Source organism: Tenrec ecaudatus, chromosome 5 (assembly GCF_050624435.1).
Source record: "Tenrec ecaudatus isolate mTenEca1 chromosome 5, mTenEca1.hap1, whole genome shotgun sequence".
In the NCBI taxonomy this organism is placed as follows: Eukaryota; Metazoa; Chordata; class Mammalia; order Afrosoricida; family Tenrecidae; genus Tenrec; species Tenrec ecaudatus.
In genome coordinates, this window is record NC_134534.1 from 21,443,384 (window position 1) to 21,471,005 (window position 27,622).

Consider the following 27,622-nt stretch of genomic DNA (forward strand, 5'->3'; position numbering starts at 1 on the left):
GACAGAAATTTAGAAGTGTCTGCCATCATGCACAGGCAATCCCAGAGGCATCTACTTTCTCTCATTGGGCTGATGTGTAGGGGCAAGGCTGCCCACTCTTCAGCTGGACAGCACAGGACCCTCCCTGCTCATGAACCTCCCAGGAAGGAGAGGCCGAAGCTTACCTTTTTGACATTTGAATTCCTTCGTGTTGACTCACACACATTTGCAATCTGTTCCTTTTCTCTGGCTTAGCATCAGGAAAGCATTAAGCCAACATTTCACCCAAGAATGACAATCAACTCAGTTCAGACTATGAGTAGGACCTACTCGGTCTACTTCCTTAAAAGGAACTGAGAACTGAGCTGTGTATTGTTCTTATTCGGTTACATTGTTCCTGAGATCCTAGCAGGAGCAGAATCTCATGAAAACATAACCAGACCTGGAGATAGAAACGACTTCATACTTGGCCACAATGATAGTAGAACCATTATTTTATTCTTTAAAAAAAACCATTTTATTAGGGGCTCATACAACTCTTATCACAGTCCATACATCTACCTACATCAGTTGTATAAAGCACATCTGTACATTCATTTCCCTAATCATTTTCTTTTTTCCCCCCACATTCCCCTAGGGGCTATTATTTTTTTCTTAATCAAAGTTCATGGAAGACCTATAAAATAAAGCAAACGCACCCAAAGTTGAAGGGTAAAGAGGAAAGATGAGGGTTAGAGTCACATATCCAGCTTCTTCCCTGGATTCATGAAACTTTTGGGAGACTTGAACATCTAAAAATGTATGCACTGTTTGCTACTCGGTAAAGTAGCATCACCAGAAGGCAATGCCCCGGGATGCACATTTCTCTTGCAGTGACGTTTGCATGGGAGACAAGTTGAATGCTGTATGCGTGATTAACAGAGTGGGGTATTTTGCTGGACTGTGGGGTATGTGTGTGTAAAGGAGTGAGTTTGTGTGAGAGGCCCTGTCCCTCACACGGCCGCTCTGAATCACAGCTGGCGCCGGCTCCATCATGGCCCAGTGTGAGGCTGATACAGGCTGATGGGTTGTTGCCTGGGCCAAGAGATCTGGGGAAGCAGCATTGTGATAGGGCGGCTTCTTATTTGACTCACTTTTAAAATAGAAACTTCTGTTACTCCCAGGGAGGTGCTGCTGGCTGCTGGCATCTCTCTCTCTCTCTTCCTGTGGAAACGTGTTTGATTTTTAAGCATCCTATTTTTACCATCCTTCCCCATCACGAGGAGACCTTCATACTGTAGTCTTGCAGGACTTGAGGTAAAGGCTCTTGAACTTGTGTGGCTGAGGGTGAAGGGACGGATCATGTGGTTTGCTTGGCTTCTATCCACTTTGGCAATTGGTGGAAAAATAATCACATTTTCAGTCAGATATTGGAGTTGGGGAACAACCCGTAGGCTCCATCCTCTTCCCTGAAAATGAAAATGCATTAATTTCAAGGATGTATGCTGGAGACCTACCAAGGGCAAAGCCTTATGCTGAGGGTCTGGAAACTGAAGAATATATTGCACCGGTCTCTGAGCTCCAAGGAGGTGCCAACCAGGGAGCTGGAAGGTAGACGGGCATGAAAGTCATGTGGCAATGAAGTGTACAGTCACTGTGGGAGAGTGAAGGGTAGAGTTGAGGTACCAAGGCAAAGGCAGGTATTTCTTCCTGGGGGGCAGGCAAGAAAGACTTCATCTTGGGAGAGATGCTTGCAGAATCGGAATTCACCCCGTGCCTAGGGAGGGCGTGTGAGGCTGGAGCAGCAGCCCCAGAGTCTCATTTGTTCTGATGATTCACCCCACAGAAAATTTGTGTAATGCAGTAAGTATTCTCAACTATTCCAGATCGTGAGAACCCGGCTTTGACCCCCGAGTTCTCACTGGATGGGAGTCAAGGAGAAACACTAGAGCTTGCCCATGGCAACAAGATAGGGCTTTTACATTCTTTGAGTGTTGGACCAGTTACTTCTCAGATGGTGAGAAACTGTGTTTTGTAGGATGTTTAGTAGTATCACTGGCCTCTCCAGTAGCACCTTCGGGGAAACTGTGACAGCTGAAAATGTCTCCAGGCATCGCCAGTGTCCCCAAGGGGCAAAACCACCCCTCTATGAGAAACACTGTATGTGATACAACTCAGGAGGTGAGGAATGGTGAGAACGTCCAAATTTAGACACAGCCCTGTGAGGCACTTGCAAGACTGCTTGGAAGGACGACTGCCCATCATTTATAGACACGCGCTCCTGGAGTTCCTGACCTGGAGCCTGGCTCCATAGAGTTGCCCGTGGGAGAGGCAGCTTGCGGATACTTTAGTGCCTGCAACGCAGAGCATCTGCTCAAAGGGCTTTCCCTTCAGAGCTCACAATCAAAACCACCGTTGGTGTCTGTAGTTGATGGAGTCATCATACGCGCAGCAGGCCCCTCATCTCGTCAGCCAAACCCTATTGCACCTTTGCCAGGTCAACTTCTCTGGAGGGCGGCAGCCTTTCTTTTGGCGGTCTCCTCCCTTGAGTTTCCCTTTCCCATCCCATCGGCTCATTCATTTGCAGGATGTGTAAGATACATCCAGAAAGCAGGTCCATTTTATTATTTAAAATGGGTAAGAATTGGTCAAAGCATTGACCTAAGAGCTCTTTTATTTATTTATTCATTTACTTTGACCCGTACCATTATGAAGCAGACAAATATGAGACATGCAGTGCTCAGACCATTATTTTAAACAAATTACTTCTGCAGTCTCAGTTTATTTGTTGTAAAATGAGGTGATGTAAATACATCTTGTCTTACACAGCTAATTGAAAGGAGATCATCCAAGTACCCAGTGCTTGGCATTTAGTGAGTACTTTACACATGTTGACTGTGATTTATTATCTTCAATATTTTAAAGGCTATCGTAATAGTGTGTCTGGGATACTTAGAGAGCTTTGGGATTGGATCCTTAATCAAGAATGAGCGATGAACAGACCTGGATGCAGGCTGAATGTCAGAGACCCATTGGTTTGTGATATACAGTTTTAAATAACCTTGGTTAGCGTTTTGAACTGCGAGTGGAAATGGATTCAGTGGCACCCAACAAGAGCAGGTTCCCACTGGTGTGGTTTGATCACACGAGCCTCTGCCTCTGTATCGGGAGATTTCATTTGGTTAAGTGGCAATATTAATATTGTACATTTGCGAATGGGACTTGTGCTGAGGGAATCTAGTACAATGCACAATCAAGGTCACTCACTCACTGTCATCGAGTTGATGCCGACTCATAGGCACCTTGACGTCCCAGTGAGTTTCTGAACTCTTTATGGGAGTAGAAAGCCCAGTCTTTCTCCTGAAGAGAAGCTGGTGATTTCGAATGGTTGACCTTTTAGTTAGCAGTCCAACCTTGCAGTTAGCAGCCACATCATGCTTGAGAGTCCAGAGCCAAGCCATCCCCCGAGACTATTAAAAACAAAACAAAACCCATTGTTACCAAGGGAATTCTCATGCTGAACGACCCTGTGGTCTTGAGTAGAACTTGCCCCATGGGGTTTGAAGGCTATAATATTTAGAGAAGCAGATTGCTGTATCTTTTGTGGAGTGGCTGGCGAGTTTGGGCCACCAACCTTTTGGTTTGCCACCAGATTCTTAACCAGTGTGCCACTAGCTCCTCAGGCGAGTTAGCAACAGTAGTTAGCCTGGTGGCTCCAGGTCTCACTCCATAAATCTCACTCCTCATTTTCCACCCTCCCTAGGGGCTATCACCACGTACCTGGCTTTCAATGCCATCAATATGCTCGCAAATTCCAACTATGTCTTCATCTTAGCCATCTTCTTTCATTCTATAGATTTAGATATCCAGGGTCCTGAACCTGCTCCTCTGAGTTTCTCATCTCAAAAAAGGGCACCTTTTTCCACATGGCTGCTGAGCCTGGCAAACTTAGAAATCCTCTTCATTAGCTGCCTTTCTCACAGGCTGTGGATCTGTTCCATTACCCAGGGTGGTACGTGCTACCTGCAAACCCTCTCTCTCTTGAATCCATTTGCTTTCCACGATGTCCTTTGTCCCCACAGTGTCCTCCCCGCCAAGATATTCTTTTCCATTCCATCCACCATGTGGCAGGGTAGACTTTAAACCCCATCCATCCCTCCCCTGCTGAAAATTATTCAACGATGTTTCAATGTTTGTAGGATCAAGTTGAATTCCTTAAGATAGAGCTGCTCCCTATGATATAGCACTCTGACTTCTTCTACCTCTATCACGCAGGTGCTTTCCTATTCCAGGGTCTTTGCTCCTCCTACTGGAGTCATTGCTTTATTAAAATAAATTAATTAAAGAATGTAAAGTTACCATCAGTTAACTTCCACTCATGGAGACTCAGTGTGCTAGAGTAGAACTCTACTTCAAAGGATTTTCAATGGGTGATTTTTTGGAAGTAGATTGCTAGGCCTTTTCATCCCTGAAGTGCCTCTGGGCAGACTTGAACTCCAGCCACCCAGCACATTCAGCACTTGTAGTACCCTGAGATTCCATATCTCACTGTACATGTAATTTTCCAAAAGAATGACTACCCTGAACCCACTGAACAGGGCAATAATATTCTGCTGATGATCTATTGCTCATTCAACTTACCTTTGATAGAATATGTCAAATGTGTGATAAATGCCTGTGTGATGCTGCCCTGGCTGTTGTCCAGACTCAGAGTCACTGGGTGGTCAGAGTCACCAAGTGTTTGCTTTTATCTACTACTTGAAGGTAGATGGTTTGAATCCAACCACTGGAACCACATAAAAAAGGTCTGGGGATCTGTTTCCATAAAGATTACTGTCAAGACAAAACACCACCCCGTCCAATGAATCAGTTTAACTCTGTAACACATACGAGGTTGCTATGAGTTGAAACCAACTCAATGGCCAGGTTTGGTTTGGGTTTTAGACTAAACTAGGCCCTAAATTCACAAGGACACATGAGGAGGCACCCCCACCCCCAAACTGGAATTTCACTGGCAGAGCGGAGCTTCCATAGCACACATTCTTCCCGTTAAGTGAGCATCCAGCAACTTGCTCTGAGTTGGTGCATCCACTGGCATTGCTTGGGAAGGTTCTCTTTGATCACTGTGAAATTTTTTGTAAAAGCAGTTGCGCTCAAACCTTATTTTTGTGATGGTTGATTTAAGCGAATAGTGGGCATCTGTGAAATTTTGTTTCCTGCTCAGGAAAAAGTGCCGCAGAATCTGTTGTGAGGTTGAACACAGCTCACAAGGACAGCGCTATGGGAAAAACTCAAGTGTACAAGTGTTTTGTTGTTTTTTTTTCATTTCAAAAACAGTGAAATGTCGATAACTTCCCAAATGGATGAAAATGTCGACCCATAGAACATTTGGAGTTTGATCCACCAGATCTGACCATTAATCAAACTTTCTATTTAGCGGTTCTGAAAAGGATTGCATAATAGTGTGTGACCAAAAAGCCTGATTTGTGTCAGATGGGGGACTTGTTTTGCCACCATGACAATGCACCTGCTTACACAGCCATCTCAGTGCATCAGTTCTGATAATGAGCCAAGTGACTGACCTCCTCATTTTGTCTAAATGAAAGCATGATTTAAAAAGATTTTTTAACCATCATCGCATTTAGGTGAGTGTGCGGAGACACTCTGAAAGAAGGCTCGTAGTATTCTGCTTTTTCAATGTGGACCCAGAAATAACGAGATCAAAGAACCAGCATGAACTTGACGCTGCACAGCTAATTTCGTCCCCAAATGAATGTCTATGCTACCAACAAGCCAAAGGACCTAAGCTCTGCCGAGGTCGCTCTCTTTAATGATGGATTTACTGAAACACAATGATGTGTGAAACAATTGCTCGTGTTTGAAACAACTATTCTCTCTCTCTCTCTCACCCCCCACCTTTCCCCCAGATGAATTTTTGCATATTATTTCTTCAAAGCACCAGGAGTATAGTAAGGGAATTGAGACCCAAAATGACAGCAGTAAGCTTCCTAATAAGGGAATACTAGTTGTTTGGAGAGTAACCTAAGTGTGGTTGGAAAGGGAGGAGCTGTAACACGCAGGGAAAGAAGAGGAAGAAAACATAATGAAGTGCTTATAAAGGTGTTCTCAGCCTTGGATAGAGGTATAAACATAGCCATGCACATATGTAAACGTATGAATTCCTAAAATAGAGGTATTGCCCTATGTACATATATTTATATGACAATACATTGAGGAAGTGGATGAACTTTGGGCCTCTGCTCAAGCCCTCCCTCAACACAAGAACACTTTGTTCTCACAACCTGGCATTCTGCGATGCTCATCCTCCTGGCACGATCACTGAAGACAAAATGGATGCACAAGCAAATGTGGTGAAGACATCTAATGGTGCCTGGCTATCAAAAGATATAGTGTCTGCAATCTTAAAGGCTTGAAGTTAAATAAGCAGACATCTAGCAGAGAAGCACCAAACCTACATGGATGAAACGCACCAGCCTATGCGGTCATGAGGTATAGACAGAATCAGGTAACAGGCACCAGAAGACTAAAACCAAAAAACAAAACAAAAAAACTCATATTGTTGAGAATGAGGGGAGCCAGAGCAGAGACTCAAAACCCATCTATAGACTATAGGACATCCCCTCACAAAAGGGTCCCAAGAAAGGGATGAGTCAACCAGGGCACAGCATAGCACCAATGAAGCACATAATATTCCTCTGGTTCTTTGAGACTTCTTCAGCCCCCACTATCATGCGCTCAGTCCTGCCTTTCACTTTGGGCTAGACTGGAGCATGTGCACTGGTACAGACAAGAGCTCATGACACACAGAATCCAGGTCAGACAAACCCCTCAGGAACAGAAATGGGATTAGGGATATGAGGAGTATAGAGGAAAGGTGGGGAAAGGAGGGGAGGAAGGGACAAACAATCGCAATGTTGGACACATAACCACGCCCCCCTGCCCGAGGGGAAGGACGACAGGAACTGTGGGTGAAGGGAGACAGCAGTTGGTACAGATATTAAAATAATAATAATTTGTAAAGGGGCCACAAGGGTAGGAGGGGAGGAATGGAGGGGAAAAAAGAGAAGCCATTACCAAGGACTCAAATCAAAAGTAAATGTTTAGAAAATAATTATGGCAACATGTGTAAAAATGTGCTTGATACAATTGATGTATGGATTGCTATAAGAGCTGTAAGAGCCCCCAATAAAATGATCCTAAAACAACAACAATCCTGTAAAGCAGAGTTCTACTCTGACGCAGCATGTGGTGTTGCTGTGAATTGAGTTTGACTCAATGGCAACTGGTGGTAGACCAGATGCTTAGTCTTGAGAGGAGAGGAATCGTCGAGAACCAGTGTTCTTGGAATGCTCTGACACTTGGCCTACAGTGAGATTTCCATCCCGTGACTAAGACTGCATGGACCATCACCCAATTAAACCTGTTCACCATGCCCACACTGTTCCCCAAGGAAACTCCCAGCATGCCCACCAAACTCCAGGCCTCGCATTGAAAATTGCCAAGACTCATGCGATCTAGGATGATGACTCTTGGGGATTCTGGAGGGAAAACACTAATTATATTAGAGCAACAACGTTTCTCAATCGATTGAGGGCCTGTCACCGCATTGAGAAGAACCTCAGCGTTCTTCAGCTCTACTCCTTCCTCGGAATTTTCTGCAAGTTGAGAATTTTAATGGGAATGTTAAAGGGGAGCGGTAATTAGTGGGCCAAAGTGCTAGGTAAGTAGAGTTCTTCTTAAGAGTTTCTTCTTCTCTAAAGTGCAATCCTCCTGAGAAGTACAACATACAGAGTGTCTAATAGTGAGGACAAAGAAGATACAAAAAGACATACGTAAGGAAAAGGGAATTCAATGAGAAAGATTGTAGGGGACAAGGAGGATAGGTGGGGATTGATTAGAAAGTTCACTGACACGACAACTTGATGGAAGGCTAGCTTCGCTAAAGACCCTCCTCTGTCTTCAGTGTGCTGTGTCCTTTTGTGTTTCCGCCTAACAGTGCAAGTTTGCCTGTGTTGACTTCATGAATTCAGAGTAAAAGCATTCCTGCAAAAATGTGAACCCCGTATATCACAACGTAATACGATTTTCATGGCACGATCCATTTTGGTTTTGTACTGGCTGAAGTACAGAACTCTCATCCAAGCCTGACAAGGTGCTTTGTACCCCATGCATGTTCTTCTCCACCTTGTGCAATTAATGGAGTGAAAGGAAGGGAGATGTGCTGGCTGGCTAGGAAACAGGCAGAGTCAGAAATAGAACCTAGAAGTCTAACTTCTTTTTTTCATTCTCTTTCTAAAATTATGGAGCTGTTTCCTCTCTCCTCCTCCTCCTCCATATCCCATTGCTCTTCCTACGTGTGACCGTTGTTCACACCAGTGCTTCCCTGAAATGACTTCCCTGGAATTGAAAAAGAGCTAATTGTGAGAGCAAAGTCCTCATTTTTTAATAGACTGTGTTCTTGGAATGCCAGAAGAGGGTCTTTCTTGTCATTTGGAGAAATGCTCAGCAATCATTATGAAAGTATTATCAGGAGGCTTACAGTAATATCCAAGTCAGTTAACATTGGACTTTGCTTTCTGATCATAAAATTTGGTGTCTCACCTCATAAAATGGGGGAAAAATTATACCCTTGCCAAGGTTTTCTGAGGATCCACCGAGATAAGTTATACAAAATGCTGAGCTAGTTTTTAGTTTTGTTTTTGAGCTAGGTTTTTAAAAAATCTTATGAATATAGACCAAGGGGGAAAGGGCATCATGTTCTAACCTTCAGTTTTTCACAATTCAAACAATTTCTATTTCATTAGTATTTCCTGCATGATAATTTTGTTTAAAGAAATGATTATATTCCTTGGAAGGGAATGTGGTAAGTAATTTATATCAAATTTCAATTCTAAGTAGTTGGTTATGGGAATCAGTGTACAGGAACCAAAATGAGAGTGTTGATACCATCTTTGTTGAACGTTTTTGCCACATAATGGTCCAAAACATGAACTGTGGAACTTAGGCTCCCTGGGATCCAATCCTGCCTCTGATCGACATTTTCTGACTGGTGATCCTGAGAAAATGTCTCTCCTTCTCTCTTTTCCAATTTCTCCATGAGATCAGGTTTGTAGAGTTGTTGTTGGGATTGAAAAAGCTCAATTTGTATAAAACAATAAAAGCTGTGTCGGGCTTGATGGTCAGTGCCTGATTGGTTTTTGTTGCAATTTGCGTAAACAGGACGTACTATCATCTGGAGGAGTTAGCTGTCTGTCTGTCAGGGTCTCACGGAAGGGAGTGTTTTGGTGCGCCACTGTGTTCTAGAACGTATTCCTCCCTCAACCAGATCTGAATCGCAGTTTTGTAAACACATTGTAATTTATAAGCTGTAAAGCCCATTAATTAATTAATGTATTGACTATAACTACATTGTTGCTGTTAGTTGCCATCAAGGTGGCTCCGGCTCTTAGCATCACTGAGTGCAACAGAAGACTGAGGTTCCTGATGGAATGTGTGTGCTGCAGCCCCCCTGCCCTACCTCACTCCATACCGTACTGGACTGTAAGCCGCCGGGAAACTTTCAGACTTTTGGAGTTCATTTAAGTCACTGAGATGTAAGGCTTTTGAAAGAGCACTGGTCCATCCCGAGCAATACAGCGCAGTAGTTGGCTGTTAGTTAAGCACCGGTATCACCTTGCTGACCATAATGTTCATGGCCACATTTATTCTCCATATGTTGCTCCATGTGGGAAATGGCACAGACCTCAGGGCATCCCTGAGCAAGGGATTCAGAGTGGAGAGAGCACTCAGACCAGAGCAAGTCTATCTCAGCAACAATGACCAAAAGGTCCCCCTTTCCTGTCAGTAGTGAACTCCTTTCTGACCACAGATTTCCATTTCCTATCCAATTTCAAGCCAGGGCTGGTAAACACTGACACAACTGCCCTCTTTGGAGTAGTCTTTAAAGATGGGGTACCCATCAAACTGGATTGCTAAACAAGATTTAGGATTTTTTTGCTTGTTGTTTTCTTTGGTTTTTTATTATTCTGTTTTATTTTTATCTGTTTAACTATGCATCGATCTATGTTCTTAGCTATATACATGGCTTTTTATATGTCTTCTTTCACAATACATTTTTAAAAATTCCTTTTCCCGCCCCCCATTCTCTTCTCTCCCGCACATCTGGCTTCTCCATAGGGATCAAAGTTTGCTTCTTTGGGTGATCTTCTTGATTGAAAATTTAAAAATAATGATGGCCTCATACAGGATTTGTCTCTGGGACTAACTTTTCTAAGTATAATGTCATCCCAATCCCTCCACGCCGTGAGGTGTTCGACAGTTTCATCATTAGCCTTTAGTGATCCCTTGTATGTATGGACCAAAGTTTCTGTGTCCACTCTTTCACCAATGGATGTATTGACTGTTTCTCTCTTTTTGCTATTGTGAATGGTGGTCCCATAAACACCCATAAACATGGGTGTTTGCTTATATGTTTCTGTTCAGCTTATTTCTCTAGGGTCTATACTGAGTAGAGAGATTGCTGGGTCATATGGTATTTCTATTCCCATTTGTTAGAGGCAAACAAGATTTAATGCCAGGTTACCAAGAATCCATTTGTTATTCTCTGTTAAAGTGGTTCACCCTGATACACCAAGTTGATGCAATGTGTATGCAATTTAGATCTGATGGTAAAACTTGTGCTACCCTGAAGTTGTTTCCTAAGCATCTGATTAGAAGTTTGGACATTTCCTGACACTTTTTACAAACTGACACTGATAGGTGGTTTGGGCATATCTTTGGGACAGATTATAGTTGTAGCTTCAGAGAGGTAGTAAGTATTGTTAGGTTCTTAAGATCTCACTATTGCCCTATGACTGCCCGACAGTCTTGATTTATATTTACTTTTGCACTTCCAAGTCTGCAATGAGGCCTCTCGGCATCGTTAAATAGTTTATTACATGTCAGCATTCTCAGATATCCACCAGTTTCTGGGATCATTCAGGGTAGGTGCATTGAGAAGCATGAGGATTTCCAAGCGGTCGCTGGCATGACTTATTGATTCAACAGAGTGGAAACAATGGATTCCTACAGGGCCACCGTCTGGTCGCCAGCATCCAATAAGTTAGAGCATTCTAAAAGAGGTAAAAGATAAACACGTGGCCTCCTACTCCTGTAATTCAATATGATTCAGCAGTTATATGTTGAACACGTACGAGGTGCCAAAAAGTAAGAGTATAATTATAAATAAGTTGCAAATCTGCTCTGGCAGGGGGGTCCCATTGGCTGGTGAGGACCTGTAATCTTGATTATTACCATGAGTCAATGTTGCTTTTAATGACTAACCTGTTTTGAGTTTGTGTGAGGACTGTTTCAATAGCATGTGAGCCCTTCCCCGCCTTTAAGGGAGGCAGGCCTCAGGGAAATACACAAATTTGAGGTGGCACGCTCAATGAATATTTACAGATGTTTATATTTGCGGTGAAGGATTTTGACTGTGGACAGACAGAAGAATGAACAAATCTGTCTTGGAAGAAGTATCGCCAGAACACTCCGTAGAAGAAGACAGGTAATCAGAACAGACCAGTCCCTGGATAAGGACATTAAGCTTGGCAAAGTAGGTCAGTGGGAAGGAAGAAGACCCTCCATGAGATGGGTTGACACTGTGGCTGCAGCAATAGGCTCAAACCTGACAACAAATATGAGGCTGGCACAGCGTCTGGCAGCGTTTCATTCTGGTGTCCATGGAGTGGGAGCAGACTCAAGGGCACCCAACAACCACAGACCTGGGGAGCCACTATGCAGAATATTCTAGCAGCTCCAGAAGACTCCCTCGTGCCTCCTCCTACCCAAAAAGAAATCACTATTTTCACCTTGGACACAACAGAGAAATTAGTTTGAGTGTTTTTGACTCTTGGAGAAATGGGCTTATACCAGATCAATTCACTTTCTTTTGCTTCAAATGATGGCCGTGAGATTTATCCATGTTGCTGAATGTGGCAGTAGATTAATCTACCCTGCTTTGAAACCTTTGGATTGTCTTTAGTTTTGAGCCGGTACAGGAAAGCTACAATTAACTTTCTTATACATACACGTGTTGGATATAAGCCTTCTTTTAAGAAAACTGCCTCCACAGAAGGAACCCTAATGGTAGAATTGTTTAAGAGCCTGCTGCTTATTTAAAAGTTAGCAGTTAAAAACTTATAAGCCAATCATGGGAGAAATATGTGGCAGTCTGCTTCCGTAGGGATTCCAGCCTGGGACACCACCCGGGAGAGTTCTACCTGGTCTTCCAGGAGCACAGTGAGTCACGAGCCACCTGATCGTAACAGGAATGGACACAGGACTGCCAAGTCATGGCACCATATGTGCTTAGCTTCAGCAGATCCCGATAAACAGGTTTCTCAAGTTTATCTGTTTATATTCCCTCCATCAGTCTTTGTGAATGTCAGCTACTCTGCATCCTCACCAAAGCTTGCTTTCTTTTCTTTTAAAAATCATTTCATTGGGGGCTTGTACAGCTCTTAACAGAATCTATCCATCGATCCATTGTGTCAAGCGCATTTGTACATATGTTGCCATCATCATTTTCAAAACATTTTCTTTCTACTTGAGCTCTTGGTATCAGCTCATTCCACCCCCACCCCTGCCCCTATGAACCCTTGAAAATTTATAATTTTTTTCATGTCTTACGCCAGCCGCTGTCTCCCTTCACCCATTTTTCTGTTGTTCATACCCCTGGGAGGGGATTATATGTAGATCATTGTGATCCGTTTCCCCTTCCTCTCCCCCCTTTCCACTTCCTCTCCTTGTATTGAGACTCTCATTAATGGTCCTGAGGGGTCAAAACTTGTTTTCTGTTGTTGGTGTTATGTGTCATTGACTCAGTTCCAATCCATAGCAACCCTATGTATAATAGAACAAAATATTGCTCCGGCCTGCCCCATCTCCACATTGTTGTTATGTTTGAGTCCACTGTTCCAGCCAGTGTATCAACTGAACTTATTGAGGGTCTTACTTTAATTTTGTTTGACCTTATACTTTACTAAGCATGATGTCCTATTCCAGGGACTGGCCTCTCCAGACACTATGTCCAAAGTACACGGGGTGAAGTCTCACTGCCCCAGCTCCTATACTTCTAAGATAGACATGTTTGTGTGGCAGCCCAGGGCATTTTCAACATTCTTCACGAGCACCATAACTCAAATGTCATCAGTTCACCTTCGGTCTCCCTTAGTCAATGTTCAACTTTCAGGCGTATACAAGGCAGTTTAACATTTCACAGTGGGTTGTGTGTTTAGCTGTAACTACACGTCAGCACTTGGAGCACATCAAAAGCTCCACAGGGAAAAATCATGAGATTGTCTATTCCCATATGGATTTATATCCTTGGAAACCCACACAGGGCAGTCCCACGCTGCCCTACACGGTCACGCTGAGTCAGAATTGATTCGATATCAGTGAGTTTGCTTTGGGGGCTTTGCTCTTTGAGCTATTAATAGAATAGAACTTATGTACTCTTCAAGACAATATTAGTGTTGTCTGAAATACCTAATATTCACCTTTTTGTTAATAGTTGCCACTGAAGTTACTGTGACAAATGCTGAGGACTGACTGGCACTTGAGTCTGCTGCTGTTAAAAGAAGTTTTGTTTTGATATTTGATGAGGCGTGCACGAAGGAGGAGAAGGTGGGTGGAGGGTGGATGGGAGACAGTAAAATGGCAGATGACTTCAAACTCTTTGATAGAATCCCTCAGGACACCTCCTTAACAAATATCTTAATATATGATTTTTAAAAAGGAAAGGTTCGCCATTCCGACACAATCACTGAAGACAAGACAGGTGCATAAGCAAATATGAAGAAGAGGGCGGATGGTGCCCAGCTATTAAAAGATATAGCATCTAGTGTCTTAAAGGCTTGAAGTTGCACAGTCTCTATTCAGCAGTGAAGCAACCAGTCCACATGGAAGAAGCACACCGCCAGTGTGATCATGAGGGTAATAGGTATCAGCAGACACATAACGTACAAAAACATCTTGTAGAGAACAAGGGGGGCTGGAGGAGAGATTCAAAGCTCATCTGTAGACAGTGAAACAATCTCCTCATGAGGGCCCATGGAGAGGGGATGAGTCAGTAGGGTGCAGTAAAGCATCGATGAAACACACTATATTCCTCTGCTTCCTTGAGGCTCCACCTCCTCCACCTCCACTACCACGACCCAGTTCAGACTGGACTGGAACATGTACACAGGTATAGAAAGGGATGGGAGCTCATGACACACAGAGTCCAGGAGTGGGAATGGTGGTACCGTAGGAAGGGTAAGGGGAAGATGGTGAGAGAATGGGAGAAAGGGGGAACTGATCACAATGATCGACACATAACCATACACCCCTCTACAGGGGGAAGAACAACAGAAAACATGGAGGAAGGAAGACAATGGTCAGTGTGAGAGATGAAAATAATAACAATGTACAATAGCAGTGTACAATCTATCAAGGGGTTGAAAGTAAATAGAAAGTAAATGTCTAAAAGAGAATGAGGGCAGCATACTTAGAAACATGTTGATTCGATTGATGTATGGATTGTGATAAGAGTTGTATGAGTCTCCAATAAAATGATTTTTTAAAGGGGGAAAGGGTTTGCTCATGGATATTTTTATAAAATTATCTATTCAACTATTTTCTATTTATTCATAAGCATTCTGGGCATTGGGCTAGATGCCCAGTATCAAATGATGAAAACGATGTAGACATTGTTCCTGGTGTCAATGAACTTATCTTCTAGAAGGGGAAACAAATCTAGAAGAAGATTTGAAGAAGTGCTCATTTTGTTTTGAGAAATGCTTTGAAAACCTGAGTAGCAAAAAAGAAAGAAAGAAAGAAAATCTGATTAGCTCATTCACATCTCTTAAACGTCTTCTCTAGATTTGCATTTGATCCCAAACCCAAACTCACTCTCATGAAGTTGATTCCAACTCCTAGCAAACCTACAGGATAGGAGAGCGTAACACTGCCCCTGTGGGTTTCCAATATTGTAATTCTCTATGGGAGTAGACAGCCTCAACTTTCTCCCATTGAGCTGCTGGTGGTTTTGCACCGCTGACCTGACAGTAACCCACTTCATCACCAGGGTTCCTCGTGGTTTTGCATTAGACTTATACAAAGGAGCAAACAAACTAAACCCTGTATGTGATCCATCTCTGTCTTCCTCTTTTATGGTCACTAATATATTTCCAGAAGGCACAAAAGCCATTGCTACTCCAAAGTGTTCGATTTTACATGCCTGAAAAGGTTACATGAGACCAGCTCAGGAGGTACTGTCCTATGTAAGTACTGACTTATGTTTAGTCCTCTCACTCTTCTCAGCTTGTCTCATGATGAACGCCCTTCTTCAGCTCTAAGCCCCAAGGATCACGTCCATAGATGGGCTTTTTATGACCACTCTAAACCAACTACCAACCAACCATGCACTCCACCAAGTCACCTTCACATCTCCATTAGTAAAATAAATCTGTTTTCTCTTACCTCTCCTAGGATATATACCTCAGCAAGGCCTTAGTTAGTTGTTTTTTTCCTCCCATTCTGGTATGTCAATTACCTCACATACAGTGAGTGTTCAAATAGCAATGGTTGAATACACACCACCGTGGGGTACTTTGAATCCCTGTCCCCCATGCTCTACTCTTACTTTCTGAAGTTCCTTCTTCCAGACCCACGTGGTGGTTGGTACCAGGATTCTGGGGAAATTCCTCTGCGTGGACCTGGTAAAAAATTTTGGAAATTATTTTGCCCAAAAGAGGAAAAGGAATGGACCAAATTGTCAGCTTGAAAAGCTCGTTAGGAAGCTGAGGAGGCCCGGCTCGATGACTGCAATGAGAGTCACTGAGATGTACAAGTGGGAACTGCTGAATTGGTGCACGCTTTGCTGTGTATATTGGAAACAGCAGTAACTAATAAATAAAAATTAGAGAACAAAATAATATAGGTAGATAGATACTTCATTCACTAAGCAGACTATATTTATTCAGTTTCAAGTCAGAGTGCTATCCTAGGTTAACAGAGGCAGACAGAAGTACATGAGAAAATAACTCAGAAATCACTGAAAAATTGGCATTATTTTATAAAATAAGTTCAGTAGGCAACAAGGCCATGTGATGTCAATTTTGGGACTGTATCTATTATGCAATTTTCCTTAGGAGATCGTTTATAATATTTCAATCAATCTTTATGTGTGTAACATTTAGCAGGTTATTCCTTGTCCTTCCTGCAAGTTATTTGTTTTTCTGATTTAATTTCCTTTTCATCATATTAAATCATTTTTCTCATTTCCTCGGAAAGAAAAAGGAGAATGGAAACTGGATAAGGGCAGCAAGATGGCCGAAGGAAGACTGCTGTATTATTTGACCCTTTTCAATGCCCTCCCTTCAAATATTTCAGAAAACCTGTTCTGAAACCAAGGAATTCTTGGTGGTGGCTGTGGGGCTCAAGGAAGGGGTTGCGTTTCATTTCAAAGCAGTGTCACGATGGACAACAGCAATAATAGAGGGACTGGAGCATGAAACAGGGAACAGAACAGGAGGTATAAAGCTTGTGGGGAATTGGCATAAAGACCGAGGAAGCAGTCCTGAAGGCCATGGAAATGGAGAGTTCAAGGCAAGTTCTCCTAGTCTCGTGGGATAGGGAGATAATGCGAGCGTGTGAAATGTAAACAATGGTGCCACTTAAGTAACAGAAGAGCCAGGCAAGCATGTGGAGGAAATGGTTACCTCTGTCCACTAGAGGAGGGATGGAGACTTTGCAGCAAAGTATGTTTATATTGTACATGATGGCACATCTTGAAGAATCAGGACCTGTGTTCCAGGTAGATGAAGAGGTGAGGGATGAAGAACATTTCAGGAAAAGCTCTCAGGAGATATAAAAGTGTGCGCATACACACGCTTGGCTAGTCTGGGTAGACTAGAGAAACAAATTCATAGACATTCATATTGTATTAGAAAGAGGTTTATTTACAAAAGCAAGTGAATATTGAGAAAATATCCCAGCCTAGACCAGATCAAGTCCATAACTCTGATATTATTCCTTATGTCCAATACCAATCTATAAAGTCTTCTTCTGATTCATGAAACACATGTAATGAAGCTGAATGCAGGAAGATCACAGGCCAGTGGGTGGGAAATCTTGTGGGTCCAGTGGCGTTCTAAGCATCTCAGCGATGGCAGGGGTCTCCACGTGGCTCCTCCAGGTCTAGGGTTCTCGGTGCCATTAGCATAGCCCCAGGTGTTTTGTCAGTAGAAAGTCTCTTGGGGAGTGAGCAGAGAGACAGTGTCTCCCAACGCCAAAGAGGAAATATAGTAGTTCCCAGAATCCTCAGGAGAAGGCCATGCCCACACAGAGGTCTCATTAGCTATGACCCCATTGACAGACTAGACTCCACCCCTTCACTCTTAATCCTCTCAAGTACCAAATTGATACCAGATTATGTAGCTAACACACACACACACACACACACACACACACACACACACACCACAGCATAGCACAAATTCACTGCCGTTGAGTAAATTCTGACTCGAGGCTGAAATGGTCTTCATTTATTTACTTTGGAAATTCATGCAACCAACCTTTGCTGTGTACCCAGGACATGCGAGGTGTACCAGTCAGGGCACAGGAGGGATTCAGATGGACTTCCTTGCAGAACAAACCAGAAGCTCAAAACTTAGATTTGGTGTCAGGTCTACTTGAGTTCAAATCCTGAATCTTCTATTTCTGAATTATGCAAACTTGGGAAAGTTACTCAAGCTCTTTGTGTCTTGATTTCCTTATCCATGGACGCCTTGCTATTCGTATATGCATATATACTATAATATGATAACATATGTAATATTTGCTATTAGTACATATGAGACAACAGATGCAAAGCATGCTGTCCCATCCCCTGCCTGTAAAGAGTGCTCAGCAAGTTTACTTATCAGTGCTTCCTCCGTGTTGTTAATTTGATAAGAATGAGAACTGATTGCATGTGTGTGAGTGCCATGTAATACATTTTATGTAACTCCTTCAGGGCCTTCTGTGAATCATTATTGGGAAAGCAAGAAGCTTTTCCAAGCTCCTCTCCTGGGAGAAAAGGGTGGGGCTCGAATTCCTCTGTAAGGCCATTGGCTCTGTACAGAGTCTTTGCAGAGACAGCACAAACCCTTCTCCTTCCCGGAGGAGGGAGGTCATGGTGGTGTGTGTGGGGGGGGGGGAGAGTTGCTGGATGTCCACCTTGGATGCATTTGCGTTGCAGCTTTTCTGGGTGAACTGGCCACTTCCTACTGGCTTGTTATCAGGCTAAGTGGATCTCCTCCCTTCCTTTCTGGAGTGTTTGCAGCTGTTCCTGGATGGAGACCCACTTGTTAGGGACTGGGAACAGCTGGGATCTTCTTTAATGCTCTGTCAGCAGCACAGTTCTAGCCCCCTGAGGTAGGGATGGGGTGGAAGGAACGTCCAAGGAAGAGATAGCTGATTACTCAATAAACTTGAAATGTGGTGATGTGGCCATGGGAAGGAGGACAGGCTGGAGATGAATTTGGGAAAGCTGATGGAACTGGACATTCCCCTCTAGGAATGCTCCCTAGGGTAAACACATGAGGTCCAGTAGGGAGAGTAAGCAGTTGGGGAGAAACCGGTGCGTCCAGGAAATTACAGCCTCATAATTAGTTGGTCAGGGCAATCAATAGTCATGTCGATTGTCATTTGCTTGCAAGTTGCACACCTGATGTCCCTCAGATAGGCTTGGCTACATGGACGAGATGGCCACTTCTGAAGGTTATGCTCAGTGATGACTCCCTATCTCATCACTCATCTCAGTATCATCCCTAAGACCCTAAGCTGACAGTGATCTCTGGCTGGCAGCAGGCAAAACCAAGAAACCTTAGTTAGGCAACCTCAAGGAACTGGGTTCTGCCAATAACCCGAATGAGCATGGAAGAGTCCTCCCAGAGCCTTCAGCCAGTCAATACATTGATTTCAGCCTTTTGAGACCCTGAGCAGGGAGCCCAGCTAAGCCTCGATGGACCTCTGCCCTACAGAACAATGAAGGAATAAACGGATCTTGTTTTAAGCTGCTAACTTTGTTGTAACTGGTTATACAGCAGAAGCAGCACTGTGGAATAGAACCATGAAGAGTTCACCATGAGTTTGTGTGTCGTGGTATCTAAGCCCCAGAGAGAGAGATGTAAGCTGCCTAGGGCTGGGAACGATGTCTGTTTTATTGACCAAGGCATAGCCCGCACCTGTAACAGTAAGTGGTATGTGAATGATCAGTTCTAACCATGATCAGACAAAGACTTGTTGTGGGCATCTGCCAGATCCTCATACTAGTGAGTGGTGGATACCTTGCCTGCGCACTCCTAGGGCCTCCTGCCTTCCTGCCTGCCTGGAAGGCTGAGTTCCCAGGAGGACCCCTCTGCTCACACTGAGCACAGCAGCCGAGTGCACATTTCCTGGGCAAACAAAGGATTTTGGTAACCCACATACTCTGTGCAGGGAAGGCCGAGGAGCCAAAAGAGCTGTGTCCAAATGAGAGGCGCTGCTATGGAAAGCAAAGCCAGGGCTTTGTTAGGAGAGCTCCTGTGTTTGAGACTGCGCTGGGTGCCCTGGAGCTGACCCAGAAAACCTCCACGGGACGCAGTTTCCCCATCTGCCAGGGAGCAATCGGGCCCTCGCCATGCCATTAGAATACTTGTATGCCATGCTCTTCCGGAAGAAAAAAAGATGATTTGCAAAGTGCCCGGCCCATGGTAGTAAGAAAGGAGGCCACGGGTTGCTGAGGGTCGCATCAAATAGATGTACAGGAGCCCGAGGAAGACCCTGGCCCCAGCAGGGGCTCCATCAGCAAGTCTCCTGCAAAGGCAGGTTCTGGTGGCAGAAGGCAAAGGCATGGTTTGGTAGGAGGCAAAGGCAGAGAACGGGTTGGAGTTGTTCTGGGGCTGACTTGTATCCAGAGGTGTTATTATTTTGAACGTCTTCATATATCTTTGAAAGGCCTTTCTCCTGCTAGGAATCAACTAGATTCAACACGTGTGGGCCATTTGGCTCCTTGATTGTCTTGTATGGTTCCAGGGTGCCCTTTGGTCTTGCCCTTTTCAGCCCGGCGCCTTCTGAAGGTTTTGGAGACTAACAGATCTGGGTTATCGAGCCAATTGCTTGATTACAATAACTACCAACTGTTTCCTGGCAGGCTGATAATATCAGGCAACAAGGTCAACAGGAGGGCCAGCAAGGAGTGTCTACAGATTGAGGAAGAGGCCAGGCTTCGGGACTTTGCCAGACCCTGCTCTTACTCTGAAAAGCCAGGCTCGTTGAGGGGCCTTTCTGCACAGCTGATGCCCACACGCATGGCTCTGTGCTTCAGGTGAGAGGGCAACCAGAAAGAAAGACTCCTTTTCATTTCCTACTGCATGTTCTCCTTAGGAAAAGGCAGAGGTGTCAGCGAAGAGAGCCACAGAGAAACTGGGGAGCCTGTCCCCACTGTTGTCGCCACCCCAACTTGTGAGCTTTCGTTTATAATGCATGTGTGCCTGTGTGAGACAAAGCCCCTCTGTCCCCTCCAGGCCCTGCAGCTGTCGTGTCTCTGTGATATCCTGACCCCAGCAGGCCATGTGTTTCTAGTCCTTGGAGGACTACGCCGTACATCCTGGGTGTTGTCTGTACTTTGTTCCAGATGTTCATGGAAGGAAAACATCATGTAATGAAACTATCATCTTGCCTCCCCCATGTGTGTGTCCTCCGATTGCTCAAGTGTAGCTGGATGACCATGGAGGATGCCTTGAGTGGGGAGTCAAGAGCAAGCTTAGGTCCCACGATTTCAGATTCTTCCCACACAGGTATGTGTGTGTGCGCCTATAGCTTCTGTTCTCAGCTCTCCTCGCCGTCATATGTGTGTCCTCACTGTAAGCACCCCATCATTTCATGTGAATGGTTTTTCAAACAGTAGATGGCCTCATCCAGGAGAACAAGAGGTTCGGGCAGACCCACCCACCCATCACCATGGAAGGACCAGTCTCAAAACCCACAGGGTGGAGGGTACAGCAGTAATAAAGAAATGATCGACCTTGTGCAGCTACTACTCCCTCAGCATGTGCTGAAATGCACCACAAATCAAGAGTGACAGTTTATGTGCTGTGAGTCAGAGTCGCTGCCCAGTGGCACCGAGTACGGCTTGATTTGGGGACTGACTCTCCACAAAATATATTCAAATGAAAAGAAAGAAAGAAATGGCTAGCAGCAGGGCCCCCTTCTGTGGCATCACAAGGAATTCCTCCCATTGTCCAGTGTTCTCGGACTGCCCTGGCAGCTTTCCAAGCCCTGGATGCCCTCTCACTTTCTGCCTGGTAAGCTGACAGCAGACAAAGTTCTACATAAAATGGCCCGTGTGACAGGGTAGAACTTGCTCATAGGTCTCTCTAGGCTATTATCTTCATGGGTGCAGATCATCGGTTCTTTTTCTCTATAGACTCACTGGATGGGGCTGAACTGCCGACCTTTCCGCTCGTAGACCAATGCTTAGCCATTATGTGACCAGGGCTCCTTCTACATTTGGGCAGTGCAGGAAAGGGCTGGGGAGTCCTGGTAGGTAAGTAGGAGGGAGTTTCAAAAGGTTCATGGGAAAATAGAATGAAAAAATAATGGAAATGTTCTTTTAACCTGTTTAAGCACCCTTATATAAAGCTTTGGTGGCCTAGTGGGTTACGGATTGGGCTACTCACCGTGAAGTCAACAGTTCGAAACCACCCTGGAGAAGGAGGAGGTTTTCCACGCTTGTAAAAAGGTACAGTCTCAGAAAACCACAATGGCAGTTGTATCATGGGTCCTACACGCGCGCTCGGAGTCAGAAGCGACTTGGTGGCAACGAGAGGGTTTGAGTATATTTTCCTACAAGGCATTAGAGAAGTTGGTCAATTAAACCCACTCCACAGTCCTGTGGAAGAAAAGACCTGACAATTTATTTATATTCAGAATACCCCCCAAGAAAACCTCATTTCTATTCAGAATACCCCCCAAGAAAACCTCATAATACAATGTTAACTCACAACAGAAACATAACTCCCCAAGCCAATCTTCTTCCACTGTACCAACGAACTACTTCCTACCGCTGTCAGCTGCAACTTACTTTATGTGAGTTGGTTAATTTACTCACTCATCAATTACTCAATCAATTCAACAAAGGTTTGTAAGCACCCAGGATGGGTCTGATCCAAATCCTTGATTTCATATGGCTCATAATCTAGGTTAGAAAACACATCCATTAAAATAAGCACAACCCAACCAACACACACTTTCTATTACATTTAATTAGAGCTAAGACTTGACATTGAAAAGATAGCTAAGAGCCATGCCTGGTAGGCAGTGGTATGTGACAAACATTGAATTAATTAAAGACATATCCTCCAGGGACCTCATGGTTTATTAGTGCCAATTCAGGACAGTGTGGATTTGGGGAAGGAGGGTCTGAACAGTCAGTGTCTTGGTGACAGCTATAAATGAGATCCCTCGCTAGATGGACTTGGTGGGGCACAGCCGTTGGAGGCAGGCCTGACTTCTCAGCCTAATCTACATACAGATGTTCTGCTTCTCGGGCTTCCTGTGAGTGGGGTCTACTCCGAAAACCAATTACAGACGGAGCCCCAACAGGAAGCAGGATCTGACCATGAAGCCAGGGACTAGGGGTGAGCTCATTCTTTGGCTAAACAGCAAGCTGTGCTTGCTGTAGGGGATGCCTTTCTGGACTACAAAAACCTGGTCGCAATTTCAGGGGGAGTAACAGCAATTTGAGACATAGAAAAATTAAGCAAAAAGCAATAATTTTTTTGGATACATCTGTGTCAAATAATTCCCAGATTTCGTAATAAACACGAAGTACCCCTGAATCAGCTTGGAGCAGCGGAGGGAGAGTGTTGCAGGAAACGTTCTGCCCATTAGCTTTCTGTTTGCTTCCACCTCCTGTCTCCCCACAGGGTGCTTCCAAGCCACAACTGCAGGGCTTATCGCCACGGGAGCCAAGGGTAATGATGGCTTTTCTTAAAGGAAATATGTGAATTTTAATATATGAATTTTAATATGGGTGCCCAGGTGAAAATGTATGAAAAGGAGGGGAGTATTGAGATAGAACGTTTCAGGAATGAAAACCAACATTGGAAGCATACCTGCGCATCCCATCATTTCGAACATCTCTGTGGGCCTACTGGATTCCTTTTTTATTTTGCAAGACAGACCTCCTCCTCCTGTTGACATTTGGCAAGAGAGTCTCTTGTTAGGTTCCTGACTGAGTTAAAATGGAAAGTCGTAGCAATTCTTGTTGAACCCCAATAAGACTGTGCTTTGAGGCAAGGGGATGGCCAAACCTTTTGTCTGTAGGTGCACGGACAGTCCCAATGCGGCATCAGGGTGGGAAAATCTACACAGGCAAAGAGAATGGTTTCAAATGAAAGCAAACAAAACAGCCAATGAAAACCTTTGCTTCTAAAACCAATGTCCCAATTTGCGTAGTCACCTTGGAAAGTTATACAGTGATTTCGGTGTCTCCACCACTTAAAAAAAGGTTTTCAAAAATTGTCCTTCTAATCTTCACCCCCATACCTTTACAATGATGTTATGTGCTTCTCAGTAAAATAATTCTCATCACCTTCTCATGATTTTGTTTGTTTTAAAGAGCATTTCCATATTAAGAAACATTGCAATGAATTAAAACAAAGAAATGCAGTTCCTACTTAGCATGGGAAAAATAAAGATTTTACAACATATATTCATTGAAGAAAATTTAGAAACTGATGGTAAACCTAATTTAGAAATAAAAATTTATTAAGAGTCAGATAAAGCCACTGAGAATATCTTTTAGAAGTAGTTGTGCCAACAGACCAAGGAAATACTGTACAGCTTAAAATCAGCACAGGGGTGTGTCAGGGTTGTCTCTTCTCACCATACTTGTTCAATCTGTGTGCTGAGCAAATCCTCAGAGAAGCTGGCTTAGATGAAGAAGAATGCGGCATAGGGATTGGAGGAAGGCCTATGAACAATCTGCAATGTGCAGATGACACAGCCTTGCTTCCTGAAGAGTGAGACAGACTTGAAGCATTTGTTGACGAAGAGCAGGGATCTCAATCTTCAGTAGGGATTACAACTCAATGTAAAGAAGACCCAAACTCTCCCAACTGGACCAATTGGCAACATCATGATGAATGGAGAAAAAGTTGAAGTTGTCAAGGATTTTGTCTTCTTGGAACCACAGTCAATGCTCATGGGAGCAGCAGTCAAGAGATGAGCGGATGCATTGCATCAGGTCAATCTGACACACAAGACCTCTGTAGAGTATTGAGAAGCAAGGATGCTACTTTGAGGCCTAAAGTGTGCCTGACCCAAGCCATGGTAGTTTTAATTGCCTCATACGCATGTGAAAGTCGGACGTTGAATAAGGAAGACTGAAGAAGAATCGATGTATGTGAACGGTGGTGCTGGCGAAGAATATTGAAAGTACTATGGACTGCTGAAAGGACAAACCGATCTGCCTTAGAAGTCCAGACAGAATGCTTCTTAGAGACAAAGATGGCAAGACTGTGTCTTATTTCCTTTGGATATTTAGTCAGGACATATTGTCCACATGTTCTCTGTAGAAAGCCACCGTGCTTGATAACGTGGCGAGGCAGAGTTAGAGAGGAAGATCCTCAATGAGATGGCTTGGCGCATGGGCTCAGGCACAGGAACACTTGTGAGGATGGTGCAGCATCATGACGTGTTTTGTTCTGTTGTGCACAGGCACCTTCACAGCCCCTAACACCAATGAGTGTGTACACACTGGTATGTGACGACCTTGGTGACTAGGTGAAAGAAAATGAAAAGATAATGTCCCCACTTCTTTCATTTCACTTTCCCGTTTCTCTCTTCATCCCTTAACACATACACATGCTTCAGGGGAAACAGAAAAGCACGCGTGTCCTTTCATTGCAGGGTTAAGCTCATCTTTCAGTGGGTCTGAGTGTGTCTTCTGCCTAAGTTATCATGGGCATGTGGGTCGAGTGATGGAGACTGTGGACAGTTTATTTGGTTCTGAGGGATCATTAGTCTCCGAGAGGCACAAATGGACGAAGTCCTGTCGGTCTCCTTCTGAAAGATCATAGCCATTGAAAAACCTACAGAGCACCGTTCTACTCTGACAGGCATGAGGTCGCCAGGAGTAGGAACTTGGTGGCAACTGGTTGAGTTTGGGTTCTGTGATCATTGAAGAAATAACCAAACCAAGCCTTTAATTTGGAGGATTTGTCTTATCAAGGTCATTAAGGCAGGTTACCCGGCATGATGAGGAGAGAAATGCCATGGAGCTTACATACTCAGAGTGGGGCTCAAGTCTCTAAGAGAGATGCAGAGAACAGGATGGTAGGTTTCCCCAAGGCCAGCGACTTTGTACCGTTAGTAGCAGGAACCCCGATGGAGCTGTATGCTGGCATGTCCCAGGGCCAGAAACCAAACATCATTCTTTGGTGAACAATGGCAGAAGCCCCCTTCACCAAGCCTGTGGCAACCTGAGTGCTGTGGGTGCCACTTCTCCCCCAGCATCCGTCTAGACTGAAGACTGGTCAATATCAAGTTGTACTTTGAGATGTTTTGATACCAGAAGCGACCACATGGCCTAAGGGCTAGATAAATACCTCTCCCGTGTCTTGGTACTACACAATCCTGGGAGTGTAGAAATATCCAAAGATGTATGTGAAGGGTGGGGAGGAGGCCCCAGTGGTCCCTGGCAGCCAAGCAGGAACTTTTCCTGATGGTCCGGCAGACCAGAATGAGGCTCCAAGCCAGATTTAATTTGATTTCGGGAAGAAAAAAAAAACCCACAAAGAAATGTGATAGCTCTTGCACCTCCGTGTAAGGAGCAAACTCCATGCCTGATATAGATGTGTGTATTAAAACATAATAGGAATGGAATCACACTGTATAATGTATCATGATCATTTCATGGTGTTAAATATTCTCTTGCAGCAGAACTGAAAATAGCTGCATAGTAACTCACTGTGTAGTTAAAGTCTAATTTATCCACTTCCCTGTAACTGGATATTTAGATGGTATCTACTAGTCTCCACTATCAAAATTTTCCCGTGATAAATAGTACTATTGATATATATCTTTCCTCATATCAATTATTATTTTCATGAATAATTTCCCCAAAGAATTCCCAAGTCAGGTTTTTTTTTTTTTTTTTTCAGATTTCTAAAGTCCTTAAACTCTTGAAGTTGATGCTAACAAGTCGATTTTCACTTATGGTGATCCCGTGCGTGCAGAGGAGAACGGCCCCGTGGGGGATTCAAGGCTTCAAGGGTGTGACATTTTGGGAGAAGATCTCCAGGCCCATCTTGTGAGGAGTTTCTGGGTATGTTCAAGCTGCTAACCTTTTGGGTAGTAGCCAAGTTCAGAACTATTTGCACCATACGGGACACATGACCTGTTAATGTGTACTCATAACTTGCCCTACAGAAAAACAGCATCAATTTATCATACACTGACAGAACAAGGAATTCCCAATGTTCTAGAACCTTCTTTAAACCTGGGAAATAACATTTTTTAAATATTGGCAATTGGGATGGGGGGAGGACGCTATTTTGATCTTTTAACATCTTAAAACAAAACAATACAACTAAACTAAAAGATGAATCACTCATGTTGATGATCAGTCGTCTTACCCCCCTCCTCCCCCCCCCCACCACTTAGTCCATTTTGACTCATAGGAACCCATAGAAGGTTTCTGAGGCTGGAAATCTTTACAGGCGTCTCACCTTTCTTGCACAGACCACTGGTGGGTTTGAACTGCCGGCCTTGCAGTTAGAAGTCTAACAAATGCTTAACTGACAGCACCACAGGGGCTCTCCTTTCACTGGTCTACAAAGGGCCTCCATCCTCAACAGATGAACCTCTGTCCCCTAGTGGACAGGCCACATACATGCTTGCCCTCAAGTCACATGGGCACTTAGATGCATTGGGTGGAGTAGGGTGGGGTAAGGTTCTGGGAACTGCCCCTGGGTCAGCTGATCATTGCAAGCAATCACTCCATACGTAGGAGAGAAAGCTCACTTCTTGTGGGTTGCTAGCTGTCTCAGCGAATTCTTGGTAAGTATATGCACTTGGATGGATTGCTTAAGCTCTCAAGGTCTCCAAGCTCTCATCTGTTAACAAGCAGAAGGTCCCCACATCTACTTCCCTGGATTGTGGAGGACTCGATGGGACTAGTGTGCACAGCAGGCACACAGGAGGATGCTAGGAAGAGTGGCACATTGGGTTAAACATTGGGCAGCTAATCAAAAGGTCAGTGGTTCAAACTTACTTGAGGGAGAAAGATGTGGTAGTCTGTTCCTGAGAAGATTTATAGTCTGGAAAACCCGATAGAGCAGTTCTACTTTGTCCTATAGGGTGTCTATGAGTTGGAATCAACTTGATGGTAGTGGGTGATGTATTTATATTCTTGTGTTGGGATGGGAAGGCGCTCTGTTTGCACCATGGTTAAGCCCTTGACTGGCTGTTCAAAGACACAGAGTGAGTCCACTGGGGAAAGACCAATGATCTGCTCCCAGGTTGACTCCAAATACCCAAACCATGCCAAATCGATTGCTAGCAAGTCCATTCAGACACGCAACAATTCTGG

General features: G+C 44.2%; 1 long non-coding RNA gene across 1 annotated transcript in view; it reads left to right on the forward strand.

Moving 5' to 3' along the window:
* Positions 1-1,140: 1,140 nt before the first annotated feature.
* The window catches only part of LOC142448663 (uncharacterized), a 60,829-nt gene continuing 34,347 nt past the window's right edge, over positions 1,141-27,622 (forward strand). The window contains exons 1-2 of the long non-coding RNA XR_012784532.1: positions 1,141-1,275; positions 26,193-26,356. This is a non-coding gene — a long non-coding RNA (uncharacterized LOC142448663). The remainder of the gene's footprint in view (positions 1,276-26,192; positions 26,357-27,622) is intronic.